Source organism: Tachypleus tridentatus, unplaced genomic scaffold (genome assembly GCF_004210375.1).
Source record: "Tachypleus tridentatus isolate NWPU-2018 unplaced genomic scaffold, ASM421037v1 Hic_cluster_2, whole genome shotgun sequence".
Lineage (NCBI taxonomy): Eukaryota > Metazoa > Arthropoda > Merostomata > Xiphosura > Limulidae > Tachypleus > Tachypleus tridentatus.
The window spans coordinates 41,669,916-41,683,769 of NW_027467782.1; the positions used below are offsets into that span (position 1 = coordinate 41,669,916).

The 13,854-nt window shown below is 32.6% G+C and overlaps 2 long non-coding RNA genes across 2 annotated transcripts in view; one reads left to right on the forward strand and one right to left on the reverse strand.

The window, feature by feature from the left end:
- LOC143242597 (uncharacterized) overlaps positions 1–13,854 on the forward strand; it is a 31,647-nt gene that overhangs the window by 12,035 nt on the left and 5,758 nt on the right. The window contains exons 4-5 of the long non-coding RNA XR_013022984.1: positions 10,363–10,445; positions 11,114–11,197. This is a non-coding gene — a long non-coding RNA (uncharacterized LOC143242597). The remainder of the gene's footprint in view (positions 1–10,362; positions 10,446–11,113; positions 11,198–13,854) is intronic.
- Positions 5,478–11,024, reverse strand: LOC143242600 (uncharacterized). The gene is made up of 3 exons (XR_013022985.1): positions 10,651–11,024; positions 8,719–8,874; positions 5,478–7,674 (listed from the first exon to the last, which is right to left on the reverse strand). It is a non-coding gene; the product is annotated as an uncharacterized LOC143242600 (long non-coding RNA).

Genomic DNA, 13,854 nt, shown 5'->3' on the forward strand with positions numbered 1-13,854 from the left:
AAAAATTCAATATTTTTTCCAAAATGGCCCCTGATATCTGCTGAAAGTTTTTGATATTTAGTAGAGATAAACAAAACAGAAAAAGTTATTGAATGGAAACTATAAAGGTCAATGTGGGTCACGAACTTAGTTAACCCTTTCACTATGTGATTGGTATAACATACACGAGTTCGCCTACACATTTCCACGCATTAAGAGTTTGTGCTGTAGTCTTTGTATAGCATATGTATTTTCACATAATTTGATATACTTTTAGTAAAGATTGCAGATTGTTTAATAAGATATTAGAAATGTGTTTGCGAAAATAGATTCTGTTTGGTTACTAGTCTGAATGTAAAGGGATTTCATGTCAGGATTAAGGGAACTACTCTTCATCCTTAACATCTCAAATATAATTTACATAATATCTAAAACATCCTAATTATATTTCAAACATTTATTGATGACGAGAGACCCAATTGAAATAAAAATGTATCTCAGAACGTCTGGTATGGGTATTAACACTTATATTGAAAATGAAAGAACAACGTTTCGACCTTCCTAGATTATCTTCAGGTCAAATAGAAATTCAAACGAAAGCTTTAAGTCTCCAACGCCCTTAAAGAAAACAACGGATAAGAGGCAATTTATAAAACATTTTCTTCAAGCCGTGGTTGTTATTTCGTTTTAAAAAAACGCTCTGTGGTTCATAATATTCGAATTGCAGGCAAAAGATCAAATGAAGGCGTAGATGAAATATTTCCCATTTAATTTATAAAAATTATTGAAAAAGTTCGGTGTAAAAATAAGCAGTTTTTCATGTTGATGAAACTGGTTTATGTTGGAAAATTGTTTTCTAGAACTTTTCTGTTAGAAAATTAAAAAACCTCAGTCAATTTACAAAATGTCAAAAGATTGTTCGAAACACTTGTTAATCGGAAATGTATCTGGATAGTTTAAATAAAAACTCATGCTTGTGTATCGTGCAGACGTTCCCCGGGCACTTAGCGGCTATGCAAAGAAGACCCTTCCACTTGTTTGGCGATCAAATAAAAAAGTATGAATTACGAAAACTTTGTTTGATGACTGGTAAAAAAGCTAATTTTGTCCAACAGCTGAACATTACTGCAAAGAAAACAAACAACTTGGACTTTAAAGCTTTGTTTTTATTATGTAATGCACCAAGCCATCTAACAGGACATTGTGACTTTTACGAAAATCTCAAAATTCACTTTTTTCCATTCAATAGAACATGTCTACTGCAACCAACGGATCAAAATGTCATTGCGACGTTTAAAGCTTATTATTTTAAGCGAACATTTTCTCAAGCAATAAAGGCTACAACTAGAGAAGCTGCACTATCTATGACTGAATTGTGGAAAAATTACAACATCAGAAGTGCTGTCGAAAACATCAACGAAGCGTGGTTCCAAGTTAGCAAGAGTAACACGAGAGCGACGTGGAAGCACGTTTTGCTTGATGGCGCAAGTCATTCCTGCGGCTTTGAGTCCGAAATTAGGGATGTTTCCGAAGACGTCATCAAAATTGGACACACTATTTCGAGTCTTTGGTCGTGACTAATGTTCGAGAGTGCATTTACGCACTTTCTCAAGCTCGCGACAATGATACGCTCTTTAATTTAGACCAAGATCGGGCATATCAGGAAGAAGAAGAAAGTCCAGAGTGTAACGATGGTGCTAGTGAAGAGCAGGATGAATAATTTCTCTTACGGAAACTTGAAACAATGTTTCGGGCAATGGAAACTGCTACATACTTAATTATGGATTATGATTCAGACCTAGAGTGCGGTTATAAAATGTCATTCGATGTTACCAAGAATTCCATGAAGAAAATGGTGCAACCAAGAAGAGATAAATTTATTTTAATCAGCAAATTTTTAAACTTTTTTTTTCAAAATAAAATATTCATTCTTTTAATTTTTCAAAATTACAAAAAGTTTAAAAGTTTACAAATTAATATCGCTTTTATTTTACCTCATAACTATTTCTGTTTTTCTAACTAATCAGGCTTAATTATTTCTACTATGAAGAAATCCCTTATGATATCCACGTATCGTTATTTTTCCTATTGAAACTATTCCCCGTTCAATGCTGATTCAATCAATGCGGTAGTGTTTCCCACGCATTAACCGCCCTGTAAGAGGTATTCCTGTGTAATCCATTTCTGTAGTTTTGTACCTGTCAAGAATAAGACTAATCACATAACCTGTTAGTTTACCGTTAGGAGCGTATAAATGCAGAGACGAATTGACATCAATAACCTCGTTTCATTCCTCGACAAGTAGCTGAAGTGTTTAGACGTGAGAAGTCATCGCTGCCATGTTGTCTTCATCAATCAGTTCAATCCTAGCGTCTCAGTTGACACCAGAAAAACCAAAATTCTTCACCGAGGAGGCATGTTACTGCAGCTTTCAACACTCCACGACCATGCATATGTATGTAAACCATAGAAAGCAGATACCAACGTTCAATGCTCTCCTACCTAAAGTTCACGTTGCCTGTATTCGATATTTATTAAGAACGTTAATTTGTCTTAACTCCTGCTGGAATTCGACATTCTCTGGAAACCACAACTTTCACGTTACTCCATGCGGCTCACAGAATTCATTCCAAGAACACAGCATTGCCAACTAACTTTGTTAAAGTTGTGACCGAACACAAACAGGTAGCTGATTTTATACTTAACCACGGATGTACCCTACAGTATTTTCATTTTATTGCCGAACGCCCCCAACATCGAGCAACTAATCTTCAAAATGCCACCATTGGACCTTTGCCACCAGATTGTATTACAAACTCGTAAACTTTAAATCTTTTCGGCTTCGCTATTAACTATCAATCACTAGCCCAGTTAAATTTTATTTCAAGCAAGGCGAAGAAAAGGTCTCTTCTGAGTTCCTCGACTGCTTTGCATTTCTTCTTGAGATGCAAAGTTTTAAATCGAAGTACCTGCCACGAATTTTATTTATTTATCAATGGAACTGTCAGTAGATAGATATCTGTCCAATAGGTACTCCGTACAAAAAGTTCATGTAGACTGTATACTCAGCAACCTACGAATTCAAAATGAATTATACGTGTGTTCGTTGTTATTTATTTATTGTTATAGCTGTATTACGTTTATATAGTGTGTGGCGATGAAGATACGACTTTCATTTTTCTAAATTCGTAAGAAAAACACTGTACAACAGTTCTGCCCAATAAGAAAACCATGGGTACATAATGACAGGAATAGCAAGTACTGGTTAGTTAGTAGTTCGACGAAGAAATTTTTTCTTCCTTTCTTTATTTTGTGGGTGTCCATAAACCTAAATAATTAGACAACAGAACATTGATGAATGAGGACTTGTTGTATTGCGTGTATGAGTTTGGAAAGTTGTTACCTGGATTATCTCCGAGTGTTGTCATTAACATAGTTTAAATAGAACATGAATACCTTTCCTCCCGCCAATAGCCATAATTGTGGAATCACCATCACCATCTTGTAGATGAACTCCTGTTATGTTTCCCAAATATTAAATCCAACAAAGAAATTCAAATGAATCGTTCATTGTAAAATTTTAACAGAAAGCATTACGTGGTATAAAAGATAACCTTCAGTAAACATTTACAGTAAAATTATTAAGAAGTTAAAATTGTATTAATCTCAAGTTATGGCTTTACATGTAATGATAGTTTATTCAACTTCTTGTTGATTATAAACGTCTGTCACAAATCATGGGTGAATTAACTTATGCATCAAGCTGGCAATGAGAGATTATATTAATGTACTTATCGTCAGAAATAAATGTTAAACATATTATATTTATAATACTATATCTACTCCCATGAAAACTTTCAAAAATTAGAATAATGTATAACAATAATATTTAAACCACTTCAATTTCGACATGTCTGTTGCATATGACTCATTCATCAATAAAGTGCATTTTTTAAAAGATATGCCTAATAGTAATATATGGTCAAATTAAGGATATTAGTATGAAGATAAAATTCATTTTGGTTGTTATTATTGGATATAAAAGGAAAGGCCTTTTAGTGGGAATTTCTTAAAAACCACAATAGTACTGATGAAATAAGTGAGAATCTTTACAATCAGATTAAGATTTCAGCTCTCAATGAAACCATGATGGAACATATATATTGGGAAATATTAAAGTCAAACCATGAGGAAGAAATGCTTTTGGAAACTGTTGAGCTTCATAAGCAATTAGTCAAGGAACCTATTGAAACAATGCTATGTTAAATTTATTCTTAACTTCAAATACAGAAATGATTATGGAAATTGGAGAACGTATGGATGCGTATGATAAGTGCTCTATCAGGTGAAATATTCTGTTGCAAATAGAGATAAATAACAACGATATTTGGGTCATAATTTAAAATAAAAATTGAAAGGATGCAACAAGAATAATTGTTCTGAATTGGTCAACTGAGTTCTATAGCGACACTGATCACATGTATAAACTCTTTAAAGGTAAATTCTTCAATATTCAAGATAAACATATTCCTTATAGAATGAAAAGGGTAGCTACAAGGAAACAATAAACAGGTTGACTCACAAACAGTTTAAGATACAAGATTTATTAAAATCATCATAAATTTAAGAAATTTGAATTGACTGGTATGAAACGAGATTCATAAGATTAAAAAGTTGTTGAAACAAGAAATGAAAATATGAGAAAGGATATGTGAGAAAAGATTGATTGCAGATTTAAAAATTAAGAGTACGGACTTTTTTAAAGCACTAAAAAAAGAAAATATTGTTTTGTCATACATGGAGATACTCATGCATAATCGTTTGTTTTTTTTCCATATTTGTCAACGAAAATAGTAGAACTAGGGGACACAGGTATAACTTATGGACTGGTAGGAATCATCTTCAGCTTAGGCAGTTTTAATTATTTAAGAGTTTGGTTGGCCTTTGGAATGGGTTATCTTCAGACGTTGAAAAAGCAGTACATGAGAGTTCAGATAAAAAGCTTGAAAGGTGTATGAATGATAACGACTGGCTTTAATTATTTTTAAATTATTCTAATTTGGTTTAGAAGATGACACAACCGAGAGTGACTAATGTTTTTCGAAAATACTATGTGAATAGAGTGTCAATGTGTGTAGGTCATACTGCACAATCTACGTTGTGAGAAAATTAATAAATTGTTGAAAAGAAATATTCCCAGATTATTTTATTGTAATCATGTTATCGAAAATTATTATTGAGTTAATTTAATATCTAAGAGTTCTTTTCAATTATTCTACAGTATCATCCTTTTTTCAGGATGATTTAATTGAATGGTAAGAAAAGTTAATTAACTGATAAATTAGTGATTTAAACTGATTGTATTAATTATATATTGATTATATTCAGTGAAGCTTTGTTCATAAAATTATATCTCTTTCTGGAGTGATTCCTTTGTAGCAAGTCTGTCTTGAATTCTGTTGGTGTTGTTTCATCATTTGAACAATAAAATCCAATACAAAATTTTTAAATATATTTAATACAATAAACAATACAATTTAAACTTTTCTTAATTTATTATTTTACAATTTTAAACAAGAAACATAACATATATAAATACACAAATTATTATTTACAATGAGAAACCCATTTCATCTTCTTTGCATGTATTCATTTCTCTTTCCAAATTCAAAAGAGACAGGATTGTGAAGTGTATTTTTTTGGTATTTATTATCATATTTTGATATCTATGATGTGTTTTTGGCTAACACTAATGCCATCTATTTCTAAAATTTCGTCACCGGGATCAAGGATCCCAGTGAGCGAAATCAATGTTTCGTAATTTTTATACGAGTAACGAAAACTCCTGAAACTATTAAAACAATAAATATATACATATATGTACACTTTGTAGTAATTTTTGCTATTTAGTGCGTCAATCTTCTTTACTAAAATTCGTCTATGAATTGCTAACTTGCTTTGTTCAACAATGTTAGTGAGGTAAGACACGAATACAAAATAACTTGAAAACATATTGTCCGTAAAAGGAAAGAAAATGTTTGAATATTTAGATCGCGTTAATAATTTAAAACCTTCCTCTTTTCTTTCCACAACAAAAACATTCCTTAAAGTAAACACAAATCAATGAAAGACACATGGAATAGCGACTCACAACTGTGTAGGCATGATAACGCAATTTTTTCTAGACTCTGTTATAAAACTGTTGGTAATACAAAGTGCTCTGAGCAAATTGGTCCTTATTGACTGTGCTCAATTCGTATATTTATTACATTACTTAGCCCTCAAATTATGGACTTGTTCTTGTTCTTCAGGAGGAAAGACAACATATTGGGTCATATCGAACAATTGTTTTACCTATTGAAACTGTTAAATGGGCAGGAGTTTGCTCTGGAGTAGGCTGAAAAGGACAATGGTCTTATTGAGTAATTAACTTCTATATTATTAATAAGTTTAAAACCTGGAACTGCTATGTGCAGTTATTCCATAGATGGCATTGAGTGAAGAATATGCTAAGCCATACAATAATCAATCTGTTACGACAATTGAGTGAATCTGTGTGTGTGCGCGTTTAATCTTAACAAAGGTCTATCTGCACTATGCTCACCCTAACTGTTTTACAAACTTTATTTTTAAACCATATTAAGCGCAAAGTGTAAAGCCAATAAAGTTTGCTTGTATTTGAAATTCGCACAAAGCTTCACGAGGGCTATCTATGCTCGACGTTCCTAATTTAAAGTGTCAGATTCCGAGTCGCACGCCTTAACACGCTTGGCCATGCCGGGCCGAGTGCAAATCTAAAGAAAGATAATAGGATTATGTGTTCAATTTATTATTTTAAATTAATTAATTACAGGGGAAACAAAATTACCATGGTATAATCCGGCAGAAAATAACGTGACGGTTAATTTAAAATTACAATAACAACAGTTTTGAACTGATGATGATGATGTCGTATTAAAGGTCGATATGATGTAGTTATTAAAGTCAGGATTTACCTAGTGTAGAAGTTGTTGTTATTGTATTTTGAATTTAATTATTTAGTTTAGCAGGTTTTGCATCGTAACTGAAACAGTTTTATCTTAACGTTTTAAAATTTCACTTCAGTAGTTTTGAGCCCGATTTGGCCCGGTGGTTAATACATTCAAATCGTAATCCGAGGGTTGCGAGTTCGAATCCCTGTCAAAATGAATAGTAACAAATATTTTTATTTCTTGCTGTTCAAGTTCATACTTCATGCTGTGTTGTATCCTACAGATTGTATTATTATTTTCGTGATTCGTGGCATACGCACGATTCACTAACGTCACGGCAGTACAAATTGCAGTGTTAAGCGTTTCTTAAGTGACAACATTTTAGTGTCTAGTAACTAAGTTATAGACAGACAACACACTACCATAAAGTGGTGTAAATGATTAAAATGGGTGATCTCTCCAGGTCATCTTTTACTCTAATAATAATAATAAAAGAAACGCTATTCTGATACAAACAAGAGACTGCTTACTATTACTGTTCTTTAATATCTTTTTAGCAAGACAAAATCCGTAAGGTTTATTCTTGGACTTTACTATCTCTACAACACGTTTTCCATTCTCTAGAAATTGAATAACACGACCAGTCGTGTAATCCACAATGGGTGAGCTATCCATTTCCACAATGGGTGAGCTATCCATTTTGCTTTCTTCATTATCATTGCTACTAGAGTGTGTTTTGGAGAGAAAAAATGTTGTTAAAGCACAGATTGTTGTTTCCCTTTTATACATGCATAGATTAAAAAGGTGAGACATCCAATTACTGTCATGCCACGCGGATGATAGTAAGAAATATACAAAAAAGAAACTACGATATGGTTGTTCAAAGAAGTCTGACGAAGCTGTATGATATACAAAGTCAATACAAGTTAAAGTTTAATATAAAACGTATTTCAAATTAGAAATTGTCGATTACCCAAAGGACATGTTAAAATCTGTTGCATTTTTCACATCACTCTTCCTTCAAACAGATCCTTTCAGAGATTAAAAGATAACATTAATTTATAATTATTATATTCTACTTGGACGAGCCAGCAGTAGCTGATATTCAGTATGCAGGGTTGCGTTTCTCAGTGTCTAATATTCGAGCCACAATGCAGCTAAATACAGCCCGTAATTTCGGTTGTGCTCTGGTTATAGTAATGACAGTCAGTCCCATTATTCGGGTCTAACAGATGGCTAAAGTTTCTTATGGTAATGAGTAGTTGGTCAGTTGTTTAGAATTAGGAATGTTAAGTGATTCTAACTTGCCATTTAGCCCTTGTGAGCATAGAATATCCATCAATTGAAAATATCGGTATCAAGCTACTGAGAGACTTTCCAGGAGAGTTGGAAAATTAAGAACCAGAGAATATTCGTGTTGAAATGTAAGAGAGTCTCATACAAAAACAAAAAAAAACGCCTACTAAATGTCAATTGGATGTTCAAGTTAGAGTTAAATAGTCAAATAGTCAGTATAGCTTTCACTCGTATGAGAAAAAATAGGCAAAAGGCACACAACGTTGTCCACAAAGCCATTTATCACAAAAGCTTTAGTGCTTATCCTTCGGCTAAACTGCTAAACTGTGGTAGTAAGAAATGTATGTTTCTGAGAGGGCCGTAAGAAGCGATAAGTTCAGTCAGACTTTTTTTGTAAAGCTATACATTACGTTGAGTATATGTAGCATGAAAATACGGTATCCTAGTTAATTCACAAAAACCTAGAACTTACGAGTCGTGACACCAGGACTCTGTCTGGTCGAGAGGATCTGTTATTCTTCTTATTCTTTCCTGCTTGTATGGCTTGTATTGATGCTTACGACTAAACACCCTTTTAAGGCCGTCCTGAATCCTCTTCTTTAGTGATTTTTTCTGCAGGGCAAAGTCACTGGAATAGAAGCAATACTTACAAATAATTAATTTGTCATAGTATATTTACACAAAAGTGACTTGTATGAGAGAAGATCAATATTTATTTAAATGAATTGTGCAACATGCGAATTGTACTATCTATACTGATTCACTCAGCTGTCTATTGGCCCTGACATCATTCCATGTTAGCTACCATCCTATTCTTATCAATATCCAAAACAAACTGGTCCATCCCCATCATCTACCTCTGTCCAGTTTTTTGAATACCAGATCATGCTAGTATTAATAATGATTAATAGTATTAAATAATTATTGAAAACATTTTGTTAAAAATTCAATATTTTTTCCAAAATGGCCCCTGATATCTGCTGAAAGTTTTTGATATTTAGTAGAGATAAACAAAACAGAAAAAGTTATTGAATGGAAACTATAAAGGTCAATGTGGGGTCAATAAATGATTTCACTTTTTTAATCCTTCCTTACCCAATTGTGGTGTTGGTTGTAAATTAGCGATTCCACTAAGTTTGAAGAACTGATTGGCTGTGATGTGAGATTCTTTTTTTTGTACTATTTTGTCTGTGTGTAGTCTATTCCAGTTGTCAGATTATTTTATATTCTATCATGAGGTGACAATAGCTCATTATCATTTAAAACACAGTCCAAAATATGTTGATTTGTTTCCAAGCTTACGAAAGAAACCTAGCTGTTAGATCGCGACGAGATGATGAACAAGATTTTCCTTTGTCTTCAATGTGTTTGGCTTGTAATAAATATGGTTTCCTTTCTACATTTTGATCCTTTTTAACTAACTTTCGTTTGGTAAAAACATGGTTAGGTATACAGAATATAAGATATGTGTTAGTTTTCTAATGTCCAGAATTTTTCTCGTGGTTCTCTATAACTATGGCTTTAAATATTAGGCTCATGAGGTCTTTATTTGCTCTGACAAGAAAAGAGTTGAAGATGTTTATTTACTACTTGTACATGATTAGTCGCTTTTATCAGATGAATATGCCGTGTTTATATTGAGTTTTCAATTAAATTAAATGTGACTTTTTTTCTTCTACTTCAATAATTAAGTTTTGAAAATTATTGTTAACCGATGATAATGCTGCTTTGCTTCTAAAACTATTACACCGGATCTTTAAATATTTTAGACGTAGCAGTCAAAAGGTAAATGTTAATGTAACAATTGTTCTCCGATAAATTGCTTGAGACTACTATTTGAATTGTTACATCCTGATGGATATGATACTGGAAGTTGCACACAATTTGTACAAAATATATAATTATTGCCACTATTGCGGCATGTAGGTTGATTATTTGAAAGTTTGAAACGAAACTCAGATTCAGTTTGCTTTCGTAAAGATAAACCAACTGTTTAGTTTTTTACTAAGACATCTGACTTTGTTTAGTGCTTGAAAAGGAACGAGAAGTTCAGTTTTAGAAAGTGGAAATTCATGTGTTGAAATAAATATATTGATATGAAATATTTTCTTTGCAGATTTCTTTTCTCCGATTTTGAATTGAAATTGCTTGAGAAATTTTTTTGTGGTTGTTCTGGCGAAGAGAAGTAACTGAACTTAGGTTGGTTTTTTTTTAATTTCATACTTTCGATGCTTGTATTGCAGTTCTGCAATTGGTGTAAATTTGATAAGTGGGAGGTAGAGGCGGTTTTGTTCTTGGGTCTACTATATGATAAAATAAATATTTTAGAAAAACGTTTCACAAATTTTGAAAGACTTTGCTGGTACTTTTAATGTTAGACAATCAAAAAATAGAGATATTTTACCTTTTTCTTTGGAGCTTTCCTGAGTATTATTCAAGCTTTTAGGCTTGATCCTAGGTATTCTTTTTTTCTTATCCTAGTGAAACAAATATATATATTTAACCAAATTTCTGTCTCTCCATAAAGTTAAGATAAAGCTATATAAATAGCTCTCTGCGTTCTGTCTATGACAGGTATCGAAACCAGATTTCTAACTTTGTAAGCCCGTATATTTACCGCTTGCCTCTGGGAGTAATATCCAAAATATCGAAATGATTTTCTTGTGGATATGAATACCAAAATACTGGAATATATAATTTTAATTTCCTTGTTTTACCGGTTTCATAAGTTTCGCCTTTCAAGAAATAGTTACACTGAGAATCTTCGATATCCGTTGTGAGCAAAGCAAAGATAACCAGTTGTGTAAATTTGTTCTTAATTTCAAAATATCAATCATTTAATTAACGTTTGTCTCCTTTTTAAATAGCTAGTAGTGAGGGAGCAGAAGAAACTGGTTGAGTACAGCCACCAGGAACTGTGAAAAGTTACTGAGACTTATAGATATGAAAAAGTAAGTTAAAGTTTAAAATTATATCACAAACAAATTGTATTTTTATTATAACAACAAAAGTACAATTAGAATAACATATTAATTTTAAAAGGAAAATATACTAAGTAGTTATTTTTTAATAAATAGTTTATATATGGACTGTATGATGTGTGTACATTTGGCCAGCATATGTATTTACTTCAGATTGTTTGTTTACTTCAGAAAACGGTATTTATATGTTTTGTTCTTATCGCAGAGTCGTGGTAAAATGGCGCGGTTTAACTAGGTGGTTAAGGCACCCGCCTTGTAATCTGAAGATAGCAGGTTCGAATCTGCGTTACACTAAATATTCTTGACCTTTAAGGCGTGGGGGCGTTATAATGGGACGATGAATCCAATCCTACTATTCGTTAGTGAAGCCGTGGGGGTGTATAATGGGACGATGAATCCAATCCTACTATTCGTTAGTGAAGCCATGGGGGTGTATAATGTGACGGTCAATCCCACTATTCGTTGGTAAAAGAGTAGCCCAAGAGTTGGCGGTGGGTGGTGATGACTAGCTGCCTTCCCTCTAGTCTTACACTGCTAAATTAGGGACGGCTAGCACAAATAGCCCTCGAGTAGCTTTGTGCGAAATTCCAAAACAAACAAACAAAACAAAATCGTTAGTGAAATATTATTCAAAGAGTTATTAATAGTTTTTCATTGCAACATTTAATGTAAATATTAATCTGTTTTTCTTATAAATCAATAATGATGTACCATATCTACAGTCTGCCGCTGGTACAGCGGGAAGCATTCAGACTTACAAGACGATAACGTGCGTTCTCAAATCTTCCCGGTGGACTCAACAGATAACCCGATGTGGTTTTGTTGTGAGGAAAACACATTTTTAACGTTTAAGGTTCCTTCGGTAAGTATGAAAAACAGAACCACAGTTATTAAAATGTTAATATTATTTTTAGCGAAAATGAAATTTATTAATATAATTCACGTTCAATACAAATTTACATCTGATTTTATTTTGTGATAATCGGAAAGAAAATGCGTTAACAACTTGGTCCAACAAAACTTGTAATGTAGAAACGGCCAGGTAATGAGGGCGTTCGACCCTCTATACATTGGTAAAATAGTAAACAAGAGTTTGACATGTTGTATTTCCCACAATGCACTTATTAACGTTTATATTAATGTTTCGTTTATGGCATAAAATACGTACATTTGTTCTGAAACACGATGCAACGAAACGCTGAATACAAGAGCAAAAGGAGGATGATGAAAAATAATGGTGATAAAACTATTTAATAGCACATAGAGCCTTAACTTCTGTAATAAGTGAAGAGAAAACAGGCATGGAAGTGTTCGAAGTAGTGCCCTCACAACAACAGATACTGACGATGGTGGTAATAATAATAATAACTTTTCTTAACAGAGAGCTGTTAAAACATCCGAAATAATGTCTCATAAACAAAAGCTGAAGAAATGGCACATTATATGACAGAAGGTATAAAATCCAGTTCAAGTCCTTCCTAAGTTTCAGACAGAGCCGTTCTTTATTTACAACTGTCAAATAGATGCAGATAACTATTAGCAGTAGTTACCACTCTTACGTAACTATTTTAACTGAATAACAACACTGATTAAGGTAGTTAAAACAACCTTCAGTTAAAAGTATGAAACGTATTCACCGATTCATTGTGCTCGAACATGGGGCCATCAATTAGTGAACACCAACACTAGACATTAAACAACACCTAGCATTTCTACCACGTATAGTAATTTGTAAGACCCGAAGAAATTTTGCGTAACTTGTGGTCTTTATGTCATGATGTAATTAGTATAGGTGTTTTCTTGTTGTAATATTTTCGTTCTTACTGAAATTCACAAGAATACCATTACATATACTGCTTACTTCGCATATTATAATAAAACATATTCTTTAGATCTATTCCAAGTTGCTTTGTGTAAAGAAATTCATATTCGTAGTCGTGTTTTAATTTCCGTCTCGTGTGAAATATACTAAAAATAAACCAGCAAAAACACTTCGTTTCAGTCAGAGCTTTAAAGTTGGGAAGATATCAAATGTATTTTTAGTTTATCTAGAGTTTTCTCATTAAATTATTATAAAGACATATTTCTACCAAACAGATTATGTCTGTCAAATTTTTATATGAAAAGATGAACTGAATACAAACAAAATATATCCATATTCACAACTTACAGGCATGATTTCTCTTAACATGTATCCACAAGGGCAGTTGATGTTATCTTGTGGTGCCAAATAAACTAAATAAAAAATTAAATAAAATTGTAAAAAGTATCAACATAACCATCTTCATGGAAATATTTAAGGTATTTTATTTGTGTTTGCACAGGAAGTTTCTATGACGATAGGTAAAATTCTCCCTTTTTTTCTGTTTAAGTATAAATTTACTTTTAAATCACAAGTAATGTTTACAAATCTAAATGATCAGTTAGTTAAATGTATTGAGTTGGAATGTTTAAATCACACCGCCACTGAATAACATTTATCAGTCTCATGTCTGCTTTATATCTACGGTCAACATCTTTGATCAATTTGAATATTTTCACCCAAATTAATACAAAAGACTAGAAACTATGTCTAAGAATTATGAAAAACATTCCAATAGAGTAACTTGGCCCGCACGCCAAGTGTG